The sequence below is a fragment of the Coturnix japonica genome, chromosome 18 (genome assembly GCF_054131305.1).
Source record: "Coturnix japonica strain WE chromosome 18, WE-NBRP24, whole genome shotgun sequence".
In the NCBI taxonomy this organism is placed as follows: domain Eukaryota; kingdom Metazoa; phylum Chordata; class Aves; order Galliformes; family Phasianidae; genus Coturnix; species Coturnix japonica.
In genome coordinates this window covers 2,060,826-2,076,074 of record NC_140680.1, presented here as the reverse complement: position 1 = coordinate 2,076,074, position 15,249 = coordinate 2,060,826, and the positions used below count along the sequence as shown (strand labels likewise).

The 15,249-nt window shown below is 45.9% G+C and overlaps 1 protein-coding gene across 3 annotated transcripts in view; it reads left to right on the top strand.

Annotated features, from left to right (window-relative positions):
• Positions 1-15,249, top strand: part of KCTD16 (potassium channel tetramerization domain containing 16) — a 41,682-nt gene that overhangs the window by 2,921 nt on the left and 23,512 nt on the right. The gene's annotated exons all lie outside the window — the stretch shown is intronic.

Here is a 15,249-nt window from a genome sequence, read left to right as displayed (position 1 = left end):
ATGCAGGGAAGGGAAAACAAAATCCTGTCCCCCTGTCTGCTTTTCAACAGGGAGCCTTCTCAGATCCAACTGATGTGCTCTGAAATGAGGGCTTGGAGCAGAGAGAGGAAAGTTGCTCTGCCCTGTTATGCAACATGCCTATGAAAAACAGTCCTCGTAATGAGAAGTATCTGCCCTGCTTACTGCAATCACATTGGATCACATACTGTTGTGGTAATTTTAGCTGATCGCTCTAGCAGGCTCATTAACTTTCTAAGTTGATATTCAGGTAGAGGCACTGTTACCAATGGAAACATGAAGATGATTTTGATTCTATACTCCTATATCAGAAAATCATTCCTCAACTGCTATGCATAAATTTGTGAGAGGTTCATGAGGATGTTCTTCTCCATTTTCATCCCAAGAGGGTGAATAATGGAACATTCACTGGTCATTTGTACAAATGGACTTCAGCTAGCTGCAGCTTTGGACAAAGGGATTTAAAGAGGGTTAAAAAGCAGACCTACTGTACAGTTGGTAGGCTTGGTAATATGGAGAGCTGACAAAAGTTTTAGATGAAAGATGACGTATCAGAAATTGAATGGCTTGCGTGTAATACTGGATTCAGCACCATCTACTCGTGTCTCAGCTCAACAGGCAGCCCTAATCTGCTTATGTAATGATGCTTAAGTTAGCATCATGAAAAGCCATATGTATTTTTGACATGCATAGATTTACTTAAAATTAGTTTTCTAGCTGTATTTCTCATCAAAAGTTCCAGAGGTCTTAGATCTGCTTATAAGCTAACAAGGATGGATGATTCCTATTCTTAGGCTTCTCATGTTTGAAGATCAGCATTTTGTGCAAGACAGAATAGACCAATTCATGTAGTTCAATAAATGAATTAGAAGGAATTTATTTAAATTTGGATGTGGTGCTCAGAGATATGATTTAGCAGAGGGTTGTTAGAATTAGGGTACTATGGTTGGGCTGCGGTTGGACTTGATGGTCTTTGAGGTCTTTTTCAACCTGAGTAATTCTATGGTTCTATGAAATGTAGAATCAGAAAATTTTCTCATGGGTCCAGTGTTTTACTAATTGAAGAGAGGGTGAAAATAAACTTGACTCCAGTTACCAAACATGGACTAATAACTTCTATATTACTCACATTTTTATCTTCAGGGGTTGCTCATTGCTTCCACATCATTACAGATAGGGTACCAAGATAAGAACATCACAAATTTTGGATGGTGAAATTTCAACAAGCATCACAAAAACTTCTGTCACCAATGCAGAGAACTCCAAATCTAATTAACATTCTGTTATAATGGGAAAGATTAGCACAGTATTAGCACAGTGGAAGGGCGATACAGGAATATAACAGCAAAGGGACCAGCACAGATAGGATGATATTTCAAAGGAAAGTAAAGGTGCTCACCCATCCCTGAAGATCTAGGCTTACAGAAATGACTCCACTAAGGAGGGATCTCCAACCAGAGACCCTTCCCCAGTGGCAGTCAGCCCTTAAATGTGGTCTAAGAGAGGTGCAATCAGGCTCCACCCCTTCCTGTCCCACAGCTGAATTGCCTTCACCTGTGCTCCCAGGGCTGACTCCATCCTTTCTCCAGGTGCTCAATCAGTAGTTTAGGTCGGGACTCAACCATATGAGTTCCTGGGAAGGTATATCCAGTTGAATAAGTTTTGCATTTGGCTCATACCAATTTTGTAGATTTTTGACACTGATGCTGTTTCAAAGATGGGTTTTTCGAAGGATCCTTCCCTAGGCAAACAAGGACTGTGATTCTTTTGTATCTTGACCCAGATGTCTTTATTACTCTTTGCAGTGGTTGCTGCTCTCTTTGACAGAGATGCTGCTGGGCTGCAGGGTTCACCAGAGGTATGTGTGGGGCAAGGCTGCAACAGAAGGGCAGCACAGTGCCTCCAGCATTCACCTGCAGCAGCAGAAGTCCCTTTCCAAATCTTCCAGTCATATCTTTTTAAACTTTGAGGACCAATAAAATTGACATCTGGTTTTCTAGTGGAACATTACAACGTCTCTGCAGCTGTTTAGTCATAATTATTTAATTAGAAACTGCCAACTGTGTCTGTACAAGGATTAATCCATCAAGCTGTTGTGATCAGGTTAATGGTCCTAAGCATGGAAGGTGTCTAATACAACTAGATAGACGTGTGCAGAGCAGCTTAATAGCTCATGTGAAATGTGCATTTGAGGGAGTCCAGAGCTGGGGAAGGATGACTGTTTCCAAAGGAGAAGGAATAGAAGGAGGTAATAATGTTCTGATGCACCAAATACACTGTGTGCTCCAAATGCTCCTCAGGAAGTAAATTTCTGCTGTTGGCATGAAGATAAAGACCATTCTTCATATACAAATCCTTTTGAAAGTAAAGCACATGGGCCAATGGGGATATAAATCGTGCAGCTATTCACATGGGGACAGTGCGTGCTATTAACAAAAGTGGAAAATTAATATTGTATGACATTTCCTCCCCTTGCTCAAGTTCAGACGCTCCTAAAGCTAATGGGAGATTCATGTTCTCTATGGAGGAGATATTCCCAAAATGCAGGGCACACAGGAAATACCCAGAGCAGCAAACCTGCAGCTGTTTTGCTGAGTGGGTGGTGAGATGGGCTGCAAATCCTGCACACAAGATGACAGTGCAATCCTGGGAGTGCAGCTGGGCATCACTCCAGTTTCAAATAGGCCAAGGCAAAGGAAGATTTGGAGACAGGCGGTGCAGGTCCATTAGGCCCATAATTAAGCAGTTCTCTGAATCGTGGTAGCTTTGCAGTGGGCAGACAGGAGCCACAGACTGCATCTGCTCACAGGTGGAGTTAGGCACCTGCATTTTCTTTCCTTCCAGATTCTCTTACGTCAAGGAATTTTTTAAAAATTAACACTAAAGGTTGGATTTCTCAACTGAATATTGTTATGTTTTTCTCTGCTTTTTCAGTGATGTTGAAGTAAAGTCCCACCTCCAAACATTCCTTTTTGATGAGAATTATCACCTGTGCTTGGATTTACATTTTAAAATGGAGTGAATCAAAAGTGCTCACTGGCACAACTGGTGGATGTTGGGGGCTGGTGGTGTTAAAGCATATGGGCTGGCTCAGCCTGGCCCTATCCTTGACAGCAGCAGAGGCAGGCTCTTTCTCACCGCCTCCCATAACCTACACAGCAGCCCTTTTTGCTTGGATCCCAGCACAAATCATTGCCAGGACTGCTGGTGACAGTCCTGCACACGCATGCTGTGAGTACCAGAGTGCAAAACAACAGGCTGGGAGTGGAGGAGGCTTTGGCTTCAGGCGGCAGGTCAGCATCACGGCTGGGTGCATGCATATGTCTGCAGTGCGTCATGGTAGTGGAATGGGAGGGGGAGAAACTGCAGCACAGCCCCACCGTGTATTGCTGTTGCCCCCAGAATCCTGATGTCACATCCCTTCCTTCTCTCTGTGTTTTTCCTCATGATGGCAGGATCTCAGAGAAGCTCATGGTACAGAGGGGAGACTTTGATGCCAGCATATCACATCAGCTCTTGCCCCTGCTCCAAGTGGCTGCGGGGTGCACAACAGGGAGCCAGTTGCCCTCTGCTCAGCTGGAGCAATGAAAGAGGTGGAGAGGAGAGCTGTTAGGCAAAAGGGAGCAAATATAGAAGTACAGATGGAGGAAAAAGATAGAAAATTCACACTCAATCTGGACGGAAAGAACTAGGGAAAAGATGGAGGTACTGACAGCTATACCAGGGTGTGGGGAGGGAGGATTTGTTAGGAACGCCAAGCTGTCAGTTTATCACAAATGTTTCTCTGCAACAAGCAGGTGGAGACGGGTTGAGAAAACCTCCTTCAAGTTCACTACAGAAAAGAATGCAGAGATTTAGACAGATGGCTGCCCCTACCCTTCCTGAGGCCATTTTCCAAGTCAGAGCAAGTGTGAAAACAACCGAACAACTGGCCTGGTTTCTTACGCCTTGCCTTGTGCTGGCCACTTCACATCTTTCAGAGCAGCTTGAGCACCTGCAAATGATTCAAGGGAACTGTGAGGTATTCCCAGCAGTGAAACTCTGAAAGGGAAAAATGACTTGACAAGGCATTTGCTCCTGAAGGTTGTGCACTGCCTCCAGCACAGGGTGCATTTTGCCCTTCTCTCCTTTCTCTTTCAAGAAGATGCTGGTTATGTGTGACTGTCATTTGCCTGGTAGGAGGCTGAGATATTTCTGAAGTAGGTTTTGGATTTTGCTGGAATAAACAGACGAGTTCTATTGGGTGGTGCTGGGCAGGAGGAAAGGTGAATGCCAGAACGCCCGCAGCCAGCCCTGTTGTACATGTGAACGGAGCTGAGAGATCTCACGCTGATGTACATGTGGCTGACTCATAAATTAACTGCGTGGTAGAAACTTGACTAACAAGACTGAATCCTCTTGTACAGGGACACCCACAGCTCTGCTGTCAAATGGTTAGATGTGGAAGATGAGTATTGCCTATTTTCCTACATCTTTACAATTTTATGTTCTTGTAATTCGTTCTGTCTGTTCTTAAATTGGTAAAGAAAAAAAAAATGACCCAGAAGACAACATAATAAAATCTAATCTAATTAATTATACACTCTTCCTTTCCTGTTGACAGGAGTTGTTGGTTTCCAGGTAATTATTGTCATCATTGGTGAATCTGGTCCACCTTGCTGAGCAAACCTCTCTGAATGTTCACATGGATGCTCATCTTCACATGTGGGGGGTGCAGAGCAGTGTGCTGGGTTTGTTTGTGTGTTTGTGGGTGTACAAGAACCTTGCTGTCAGCTTTTTGGTCAGATTTGAGTGTTAGTTGATTCTTTCTGACTTTGTCATGGCCTGCAGAGGTTGTCAGTCTGATTGGAGTTATTCCATAGATGAAAAATGCTATTATTTATTGGAAACCAATAACATCAAATATGGTTGTTAGAGTAGTCTAAGAATCATCAGCTCAGTGGGTAAGTGAAGCACAACTCAGTCAAAAAGATTGGTTGGATATAGAGCTCTGAGTTCATTCAGTGAAGTTAAGGAACCAACAAGGATGGCTCTGGGTACTGCCCTGTGTCCCTCCCCGGTGCTCATGGCATGGCTGTTTTTTTCCCATCCCTTTCGTATGATCTTCATCGATCTGGACATCTATAACAATATAGATGTTTGGAGGAGATATATAGATCTATTATATTGCCTCTTTAAGGAACATCTCAGTGGTGTACATATTGCTCTGATGCAACCCCCGCTTGGCAGCCTGACAGATTTCCTGCCCCATCTGTCCCGCACTTCCACAGGCCTCTGCACACAGTGGATTGCTGAGGTCGTATGAGGAAACCAGTGCTATGGCTGGGGCTTTGGCCTGGTTAAGTTGCTCGATGTTTGTGGTTTTCCAGCCTTTTCAAACCACCTGGAGGGCTGTGCAGGCTCAGTGCTGTACAAGTAGGGGAGAAAACAAGGGTGTTTGCACTGGGTTGGATGGTCCCAGCAACCTGTCCTTGCTGCAGTGGGGCAGCTGGAGGCAGAGCCCTGCAAGGTCTGTCCTGTGCTGCTCCGCAGGCAGAGAAGGGCTGCAACACACAGAGGGGTAACCAAGTGGAGTGGCCATGCAGGACAGCTGGCCCTGCACTGTACTCCTCAGGTGGGCAGCTCAAGCGGGATGCTTCTTAAGAGTGATGTGCACAAGATCCTACTGAACCATGCCTGTAGGTGGCTGATCAGAGGAGGGTTTTACTGTAATAAATACTGTACTGTCTATAGGTACCAGCCTGGTGTTGCTGTCCTGGGGCCACAGGGGCAGGGAGCACTGCCTGCAATGGTTTGGGTGACAGCTTGGCACATGGGTGTGTGGGGCTGCGGAGCTGGAGGGGAAAATGTCACAGCTGAGAGTGAAGGGTTCTCCAAGCAGCCGCTCTGCAGCCTTACAGTGCCTGATGGGTTCAGATCTTAAAACTTGCTGTTACTTGGGAAAAACAAAATCAGAAAGAGCAGGGTGTAAATATGACAACACAACACAGATATTGCCATTCAGTGAATATCAGCAACATATTGTATATACAGACAAACACTTCCTTGCAGCAGGTTGGTTTTTTGGTTTTCTTTTCAAGTCATCCTGGATTTGTTTAAATTTGTAACCACAACATTTTCTCAGTTTCTTCTCTCTTTTTTTTTTTTTTTTTTTTTCGGCTTTTCAAGTTCAAGGCTTCCATTCAGTAAATATGGAGACAAGAAGCAAAATTTAAATTACATCTTTGAAAAGAGGAAGAGTAATCTCTTATGAATCTTACTGAGAATTATATATATATATATATATTTTTTTTTTTTTAGAGGAAGAAAATAGACCTAAAGGAATTGCTTCAGTTATTTCTGAAATGTGATGATGAATGAGTTGGTTGAGCGATTTTGCCCAGCTGTTTTCAGAAGGCATACTCAAGCTAATACTGGGATAAAATAAACCATTTGTGCCATTGTCGTGCAAGCTAATGTTAAACCAGTTGCTTCAGTTTACATGTTTCAGGTACACTAGGTTAGGGTGGGTCTTAAGGAGTAATGGATGTGGAGCTTTAAACCTGCTGGTGTAATTGAGCTCATTATTTGGGTGACGTGAGGAGTGTTGAACACCTGCAATGCTTTGCAAGTCCATACAGATTCAAATCTGATGACTCAAATGTTGTACCCAAGCTTGGTACGGAAGATACCATCTCATTTTACTGGTCCAATGTGGGAGACGGGATTTATTTCAGAGCTAACGACCCTCACTGAGGCTTTTGTAAGAACTTTTAACTTCTCTTTTGGAGTCAGTGGTCCTTGCTTTTATCTCTGCTAGTAGGAGCTGGATGGGTAAAATAGGGGGAAACTACAGCAGAGTACCATGTAGGCTGTTCTCTAGATTAATTTCTTGTATTAGTTTTCTAATTATATGTCTTTTTAAGTGAGATGCCCGGGGCTGTGATGATACTTCTTACATTTCAATAGCTGGTTATGAACATTGTTGAAATACCCATAAATATAAATTGTTTGATTGGAACGTGTTCCTGTTGGCCGCTTTGTATTGACTGCCCATCATGTAAAATACCCTTCTGTCCTTAAGTGAGTGCTGGTGTGAGCAGTGTGCGGCTGTAAGAACTGCATGGGCTTTGGAAGCTAGTCCGTAAATTACTACTGCTAAGAAATTGTTAGCACTTCTGAGTCTACTAACAAGCGATCAGCAATTTGTAGGAGCTCATTGATTAGCTGCTAAGGCGGCTAAAATATTCCCTTACCCAAAACAGAGTGGAGAAATTGATGTCTATCTTGCTTTGCAATTCCCTCTGAAAACATGGTGAGCACCAACTGCTGCTGTGCTCGGTCAGAGCGCAGCTTAGGGGTGGCTCAGTCTGGCATCTTGCTGATAACGAGTTGGAGTTTTGGGTTGTGTTTGTAGAATGGGATCACTTGGGAGGAGAGCAGCAGGACAGGCACAGCACCCAGCAGAGCCCCCATCCACCCCCTGCCATGGATGGGGGGCAGCAGTGCCCTGCTCTGTGCATGCCTTTGGCCAGGCCTGGCAGCCTGGCTTGTAAAATTGTTCCTTCTCTCTTTTGGAGGAGTATTATTTTAAGAACCTCAGATTGAATTTCTATCAAAATGAATCAGAATACATTTTTGCAACAGAATTAAATCAGGCTGAAATAGAACCCAGAGGAACATGCTGATTTTGACTGAATATTGCACTTAAAATATTCTCAAGGCCAAAAACTCTGAGCAAAACTTTACTGAGTGCAAACATGCCATCAGAGAGCCTGAAAATGTCTTAGTTTGTGCTCCTCCAAAGAGAATTTTACTGAACTTTTCTTGGCTCAGGGTTTGCACCAGTAGCGTGGGGAAGTTCAGTATTTTGTTCTGTATAGGAACAGAGGCTGAGTTCAAGCCTGGAAGGAGGTGGCAGCTTTTACAAACACTCTTTGCATACATCAAAATGTGGAAACGGGTCATCAGCTAAAATGTAACACCTGCATGAATAACGGGTGCTTTTGTATGAAGTTTGGCAGTTCTCTCCCTGTGGAGACTTGCAGACCTGCAGCAGGCTGTTCCTGGGGAGCATCAGGCCCTGCTCTCACCTCCCTCCACCAGCCCTTCAGCACCGCTTCTCTGGCTGCTGTACCCAGATAGATTCCATGCAGCACAATGAGGTGTGCTCATGTTTGCTATTGGCAGGAACAGACCCAGGATCAAACTGAGCCTGGATGCAAACAAGAGCCATGGCTCCCAAAGCACCTGGGACTGTTGGCAGAGCTGGATGCTGTCCTTTCATTCATTTCTCTTCCAAACAGTGCCCTGTGCTGCTGAGCTATTTCTTGGTTTGAGCTGGGTGTTATAGATGAGATGAGCTGAACTGATGCTGTGCTACAGATCTGTGTCCTACAAAGAGATGAGTTTGTGGAAAGCCAATCTGAGCTGACAGTTCAAAACCCCTGTGGGGACTGGAACCAAATCCTGAATCTAAACATTTTCTCCTTTGGGAAAAATGGCTGCATGAAAACATGGCAGTTCAAAAACAGAAAGATAACAAAAGGAAGTAAAAAGTCATCAGCTTAGTGGAGCGGCTGCTCCACCATGTGCTGCTCTGAGCAGTACTGGGCTGGGGGCACTTGGTGATGCATGGGGAGGTGTCTGAACATAGAGAACTTTTGCTGGTGGCTTCAGTACAAACTGCACCTGCTTGAAGCCTGCCTGAACCCAGCGACAGATTGTGGCGTGTGTGCGAGTGGGAGCCTTCCCCCAGGTGCATGGGATGCTGCCTCCTCACAGCCGCCCGCTAATGGGCACGTGGGAAACCAGTCATTTTCTGGATGAAAGCTAAAAGCTACATGGCAGACAGTAAATAAATAATTGCAGGGAGCTATTGCACATAGATTTCTTTGAGGCACAGAACTTAATTAAATTTCACGCACATGCTCACGTAGTTCCATTGATCAGGAAACAAACATGTGCTATGTCTTGGAGATTTACTCACCCGGCAGTGTTCTGCCATCCTCCCCTCTCCTGTGCCAGTTTCATTCATTCTACATCCTGCAATGCCAAAGGAACGCTTTTCTATTTTTCTTTCTTGAAGAAATTGATCGTAAGACATGAAGAACATGATATATGCTTTGTAACTAGACAGGATTGCCAAGCAAAAAAAAAAAACCAAAAAAACAACAACAACAAAAAAAACAAACTCAAAACGGAAGAAGGCTCGACAGATACTACATTCACTCCCATTTTACAATGGATTTTTTCCCACTAGGACCAATAAAATTTATGTGAAAGCTTTCAACAGCCTCTCCAGTACTAATTAGTTAAAAGATGGCGTAAATCTCGCTGGGCTCATTTATCAAGGTAGGATTTTTTTAGACACTTCACAAAACTTATTTTTGCCATCAAATTCAAACTCAGCCTAAATTCCCAGTGCAGACCATTGGCCCTGCACTGGGATCTCATCACCTGCTCCTTGTCCCAGCACAGTGCTTGAGGTGCCGCAGCCCTCCAGCAGCCCCACCACACACCGCAGTGAGCAGCCCTGGTGCAGCGCTGGCTGGCTAGAGCCATGCACAGTGGCAATGTACCTCTCTTTGGGGAGGGCTTTGTTGAAGTAGCAAGCTTTGGAGGATGCCAGTGAACTTCTGGTGCTGAGAACATGGGGTGCAGCATGAAGAGCATAGCAACTGGGTGAAGGAGGGTCTTATTCCCTGTGCTCTGCCCTGGGGAGGGCACATCTGGAGCACATAGCACAGTGTGGGGGCTACTCAGCTGCAGGCAGATAGGGATTGCTGGAGAGAGATGAGAGGAGGGTGCAAAGATGAGGGATCTGGAGCACCTCCTAGTGTGGACAGGATGAGAGCCCCAGGGTTGTTCCCTTTGGGGAGAGAAGATGTTCCTTCCAACTTCTGTGGTTCTGGGGTTCTGTGACTCTTGGACATGCTGTGAGAATGCAGAGGGTGTTCACCACGCCCATCAGACCTAGATGTCCCACCTGCACCTGCTGAGGGCCCCCCCACCAGCTCTGCTCATTCACCTGTGCTGGGCTCCTGCATTCTGCCCCCAGGGGCTGCTTTTAGCTCCCTGCCTCGTTTAGGCACGGCAGGGAGCTGTGGGTGAGCGAGGAGACTGCCTTCCTCACTCACGTAACTGTGATTTGGCATATTGGTACAGTATTAAAATTCCAGTTGAACAGATGGTGTCAAGATTTTAACTTATGCTTATGAGATGCAGATGGTCCACATAGTGAACTTGTACACCAGCTATTTTTATTTTGAGCAGGTTAAGAACAAATTACTTTTTGACTGTTATTATTGCTCTCCTTGTTGCTTCTTTTTCTGTGTGTGTGCTTGCACATGCGCCCATGTTCTCAAAATCTCTTTTCCTCATAAACTGAAAGCACCCTGCTCTGCCCACAGCTACCTCCCACCAGCTGCCCACCACTCAGACACATATGGAGCAGAGCTGGAGAAAGGGGTAGCTCCACACCCCACTGCTGCCTTGGGCAGGTGGCCTCTGATGCTCGGGGAAGCACTCATGCATGTGTCAGCCTTTGTCCTGCCAGGGCCTGTGGTTCACTGGCTGCTCAGTGAGATCTGTTTGGTACTGCTGCCTACTGCCCCTACCCTGCCCTGTGCCCACACATGCTGTTGTGCTTCCATCTGACTCCACTTGCACAAGGTGGTAATACAGAGCAGAGCAAAGGCTCTGCTGCTCTGGGTCTCCTTGTTCCCCAGATGTCTTCAGGTGATGTGGGCTCCAGAGCCCACCTGACATCCTTTTTGTCCTCATCTCCTTATCTTATTTCCTTCTGGGGATCATTGGTACAGTGCTCCCATCCCTGGGCTGAGAAGGCATTATTACCCAGCTCACTGCTAACCTGGGAGTGCATGTCTGAGCTCTGCCTGTGGTCAAGTGATGGGAAAAGCAAAAATAAATCTTCGTCTATTGCCTGTCCTTGATGCATTTCACATTTACATTCTGACAATAATGTCTGAGAGAAGGTTTCCACGAAAGATGATGAAAACATATGGTAGGAGGGCAAAACCAACAGCTGCAGGTGGAGGCATGATCAGGTTCATTTATTCCTCCCTCATACCTGCTGTCATTACTCAGTAAGTTGCATGCAAAAGGCAAGCATTGCAGCACCTGCCAGACCTGCAGCCTTCGGATGCTGCTCCCACCCCAAAAGACTGTGGGTGGAGCAGGGAGTGATGCCCAGGAGGAGGGGCTCTCCCCAGGAACCATCCCATCCCACCCTATAGGTCAGCCATGATGCACCCAGGGCTCTTGGGATCTTCTGAAGTGCAGAAATTGTAACCTCCCACTATTACTGATAATCAGTGTTTTTCAGTGTTATCCTGACTGGGATGATGCTGAGCAGCCCAGTGGTAGCCAGGGTTGTTATAGAAGCTGAAGAAGTGGCTGCCTGGCCCCACTGGGTCAGGGAAGGCCACACAGAACTGCTCCCATTCTGCAGCTTTGTGGTACTCACATCCTGATGGGGGTGGGATGTGGGATGAATAATGAATATTTCATGAAAAGCCATTACGAGACTGTATGTGATCAGCTGACATCACTGCACCTGCACTGATGCTTCCTCACTGCAACTAGTGCGTTTTTCCTGTGCTGTTGTTACCAGAATGAGGAAAACCAGAGTTAGACCACCACGCATCCCCCAGCTGCCTGCCCTCCCCACAAGTGCAGAAATATCAGAGCTGTGTTGCTGCTTCTGAGAGAGGGGATGAAGGTGCTCTGTGCTGATACTGCCTTGCACTTTGTGCACAGCCTTCAGGAGCCCACCACTCCCCTGCCTGTCCATCCCAGCACAGAACAGGATTGGGCTCCCCGCTGCTCCCAGAGCTGCTCCTGCAGAGCAGACCTGTATGGAGCAGCCTGGGAGAGACAGTGACTGAGGCACTGCAGTGCTGTGTGTCCTGGGTTTGAATAGATTTGAAAGAAGCAAAATATGTGAAATATTAGCTGGAATGCATTTACTCAGCTGTGGTGACAACTTCAGTTGCATACTGTAATTTCTGTTCGCAGCTTTACAGAACCGTAGCTATAGAACAGATTGAGTGTTGTTTAAAGAAATGATCAGAAGTTTTGTTTGCAATCATGCTGTAACTCTTCCCTAAATACGGGAAGCGTTCTAAATTGGTTTGTATTGATAATGGCATTGTAATGCCTTTTCTTGCTTGTACAGATCGTCATTGTTATAATGTGCTTATTCCCAAGAGACGAAGTAGCTGAGGAGAACACATTATGTTAAACCTTAAAGAATGTTTTCTTAGGGAAAAATCACATTTCCTTTAAAACTGTTTTGCATAAGGTTATTGGCATCTGATGGTTTGCATTTCCAATTACTCATGTCAACTGTGCTCACTGCTAGAGCACAATGATCAGTCTCTTGGCCATGAATCCTGCGGCTGTACATTCACAAACACATATGTCTTCAACCAGGATGGTGCAGGCAGGACAGGTGCATGCAGTGTGGTACAGATGGGGCAATGCAGGCAGGACAGGTGCAGGCAGGGCAGTGCAGGTGAGGTTGTGCAGGCAGAGCTGGTGTCTGAATCCTTCTCCCTTCCCCCTCCATTCCTTCCAACCTCTTTCCTTCCCCTGCAGGGTTCAGGGAATGCAGCTGTGCTACCCCTAGAGCTTCGAGGAGGCAGCCTGCAGGGCACAGACCATTACAGACACTGTATTTCTAATCCAAAGCATTTTCCTTTATTCCTATTTGAAAATGCAAACTTGGAGACACTTGTGTGCTCATCAAAGGGCTCCTCCATAGTTTTGCCCGTCATCACAGCTCCATCACATCTTGTGCTAACTCTGTGGTGGCACAGCCACTTCTGAAATACAGATCCACTTTGAAAAGCCCACCTAGACACAGCTTGCCAGGAGCTGTTTGGCTGTACATGGCTCACAGCTGCACTGAGCAGCTCTGTGCACATCCACCTGCATATAGCTCACACAGAACCGCTCCCTTCCATGGGACAGGGATGTACCCACATGTCTCCAGGCAGTTACTTGTTCTTAAAAACATCCTCAATCCTCCAAACTTGCCACAGTCGTGTCTCCAGGCAGGTGGATGAGGATACACATCAGCTGTCATGAAGCACTCATACAAACGATGAGTTGGCAATGCCTGTGCATAGGCAGTACTCTGTTTACATTCATTGCAATAAAGAATATGACAAAATCCTACAGAAACAAAGCTTCATCTGATCAAAAACTGCTTTAATTGCTCATGTTTGTTGATGCTCTGATCTCTGGTGAATAAGTAGTTGGATGAAAAACAGAAGCCTGCTGCATTTAGAGTCACTCACAGCTTTGTTCCCTGGAAGCAATGGGTGACCCCACAGAAAGCAAAGAAACAAATATTCTTACTTACCAACAGATTATGTGTTAGATCATTTAAGCTCCAAAATATTTGGTTGCTTTTCGCAAATTGTGCTGCCTCTCCTTGCCTCTTTCCCCACCTAGTTGCCCTAAGGCTTTTTAACTTCTGGCTGCACTGTAAAGTATCTGCAGGTACTCAGTGCTGTGAGCTGCAGGCTCTGCTGGGAAGGCATGCTTGTTTGTAAGGGTGTGTGCGCAGATCAGGAGCTCCATTTTTTAGCACAACTCAAGCTGTGAGAACACTGAAGTGATGCTGGGCCTGAGCAGTTCCATTCCCAAAGGAAGCAAAAGCAGCAGCAGCAGAATGGGGCAATAGCCACAGCAAGCAGCCAGGGTATGTGCGCCCACAGCCCCTCGGGAGGGTCACAGCTGTGCAGATCTCTGTGTGAAGTGATGCAAACTGATGGCAGTGCTGCGCCTTCTAAAAATAGTGTCCTGCTTTCCTGAAGTCATTCATTTTTTATGAACAACTCAGCTTTGCATTTGTTTGGCAGCAGTGCAGTGTTCCTGCATTCTGTGGGCATCGTTTCAGCTGCAGGTATCTCTCACAAAGGCTGCTTTGAATCATGCAGTGATCAATAAGGTCCTCCACCTATCGCTTGTTATGAGTTTGCTTTCAGCTATTTATTGAACACAGCTGTAGCTACTGTGGTGGCTTCTGTCTGCAGCTGTGGTTTATGGAGGTCAGAATCACCTCTTGGTGTGGGGTTGAATCGAAGATGTGGTTAGACTCAGAGTTTCTTCACTGCTTTGAGTGTATGTGTGTTTTTGGGGGTGACCTGCTTTCTGTGTTCCTGTAACCTAAAAACACAGCTAAAAGGAGCTTGTTTGTATTATTTGATGGCCTTCAAGTTCTTCCACCTGTTGCTAGTTACAAGTCTGGTTTCTTCTACTTAATTCAGCAACCATTGCCATGGTAGCAATATAAACTTAACTTTCTGCAGATGTAATCTGTAGCCACATACAAAGCATAAGAAAATCCAAGCCAAAAGAGCTACTGCTAGTATAAGGAAAACTTGCTTGCACCTCAGGGGCTGTTTCTGACATAAAAGCATGTATGAGATCAAGCTGATAAGCTTGACTTCTAAAGCCATACTGCTTGAGATGAATAGTGTGATGAAATGGCCACGAACCCCCATGCTGCTCCCCAGCCCTTAGCCAGCCATGGGTCACAGGCCCCTTTGGGGCTGCTTCTGGGAAGGCTTTTGGGAGATCCCTTAGAGGTGCTGGGGCTTTCTGGAGGCCATACCCTGCATGGGGAATGGGGCTGTAGCAATTGGGCAGATCAAAATGATGGGAAAAGGCATTTCACTAGAGATGATGGAAGGATCAGCACAATAAAAAGGTGCTATAAAGGAAAGGAAGGAGGATTGCTTACCCGTATCAGAAGATTCCAGATTAGCAGGGAAAGCTGCACCATAGAAGGAACTTCAGAAAGAGGCCCTTCCCAGTGTCACCCTTAAATAAGGTGTAAGGGAGGTGCAGCCAGGCTCCACCCCTTCCTATCTTACAGGTAAATTGCCTTTTCCTGTGCTCCCAGAGCTGACAGGGTCCTTCCCTCAGGTGGTCAGTCTGTGGTTCAAGATGGGGCTCAACAGTTCCCATATGGGATTGCGTAAGGCTGCAGGCAAAGAGGTACAATGGAATGCTTTGGACTCTGCAGCCCCCTCAGCAGCAGCCCACCTCTCCCTTGAGTGCACAGTGATCAGCAGGAAGTTCTCAAGCAGAGCCCAGTATATCTGGGCTATCTCCGAAAATGGTTTGTTTGACCTGTACTTTGCAAACCGTCAGCTCTCATGCCCCTCAAATACAGGCACTGCTCAGATAACATAATTCACATGAAATGATTTCTTG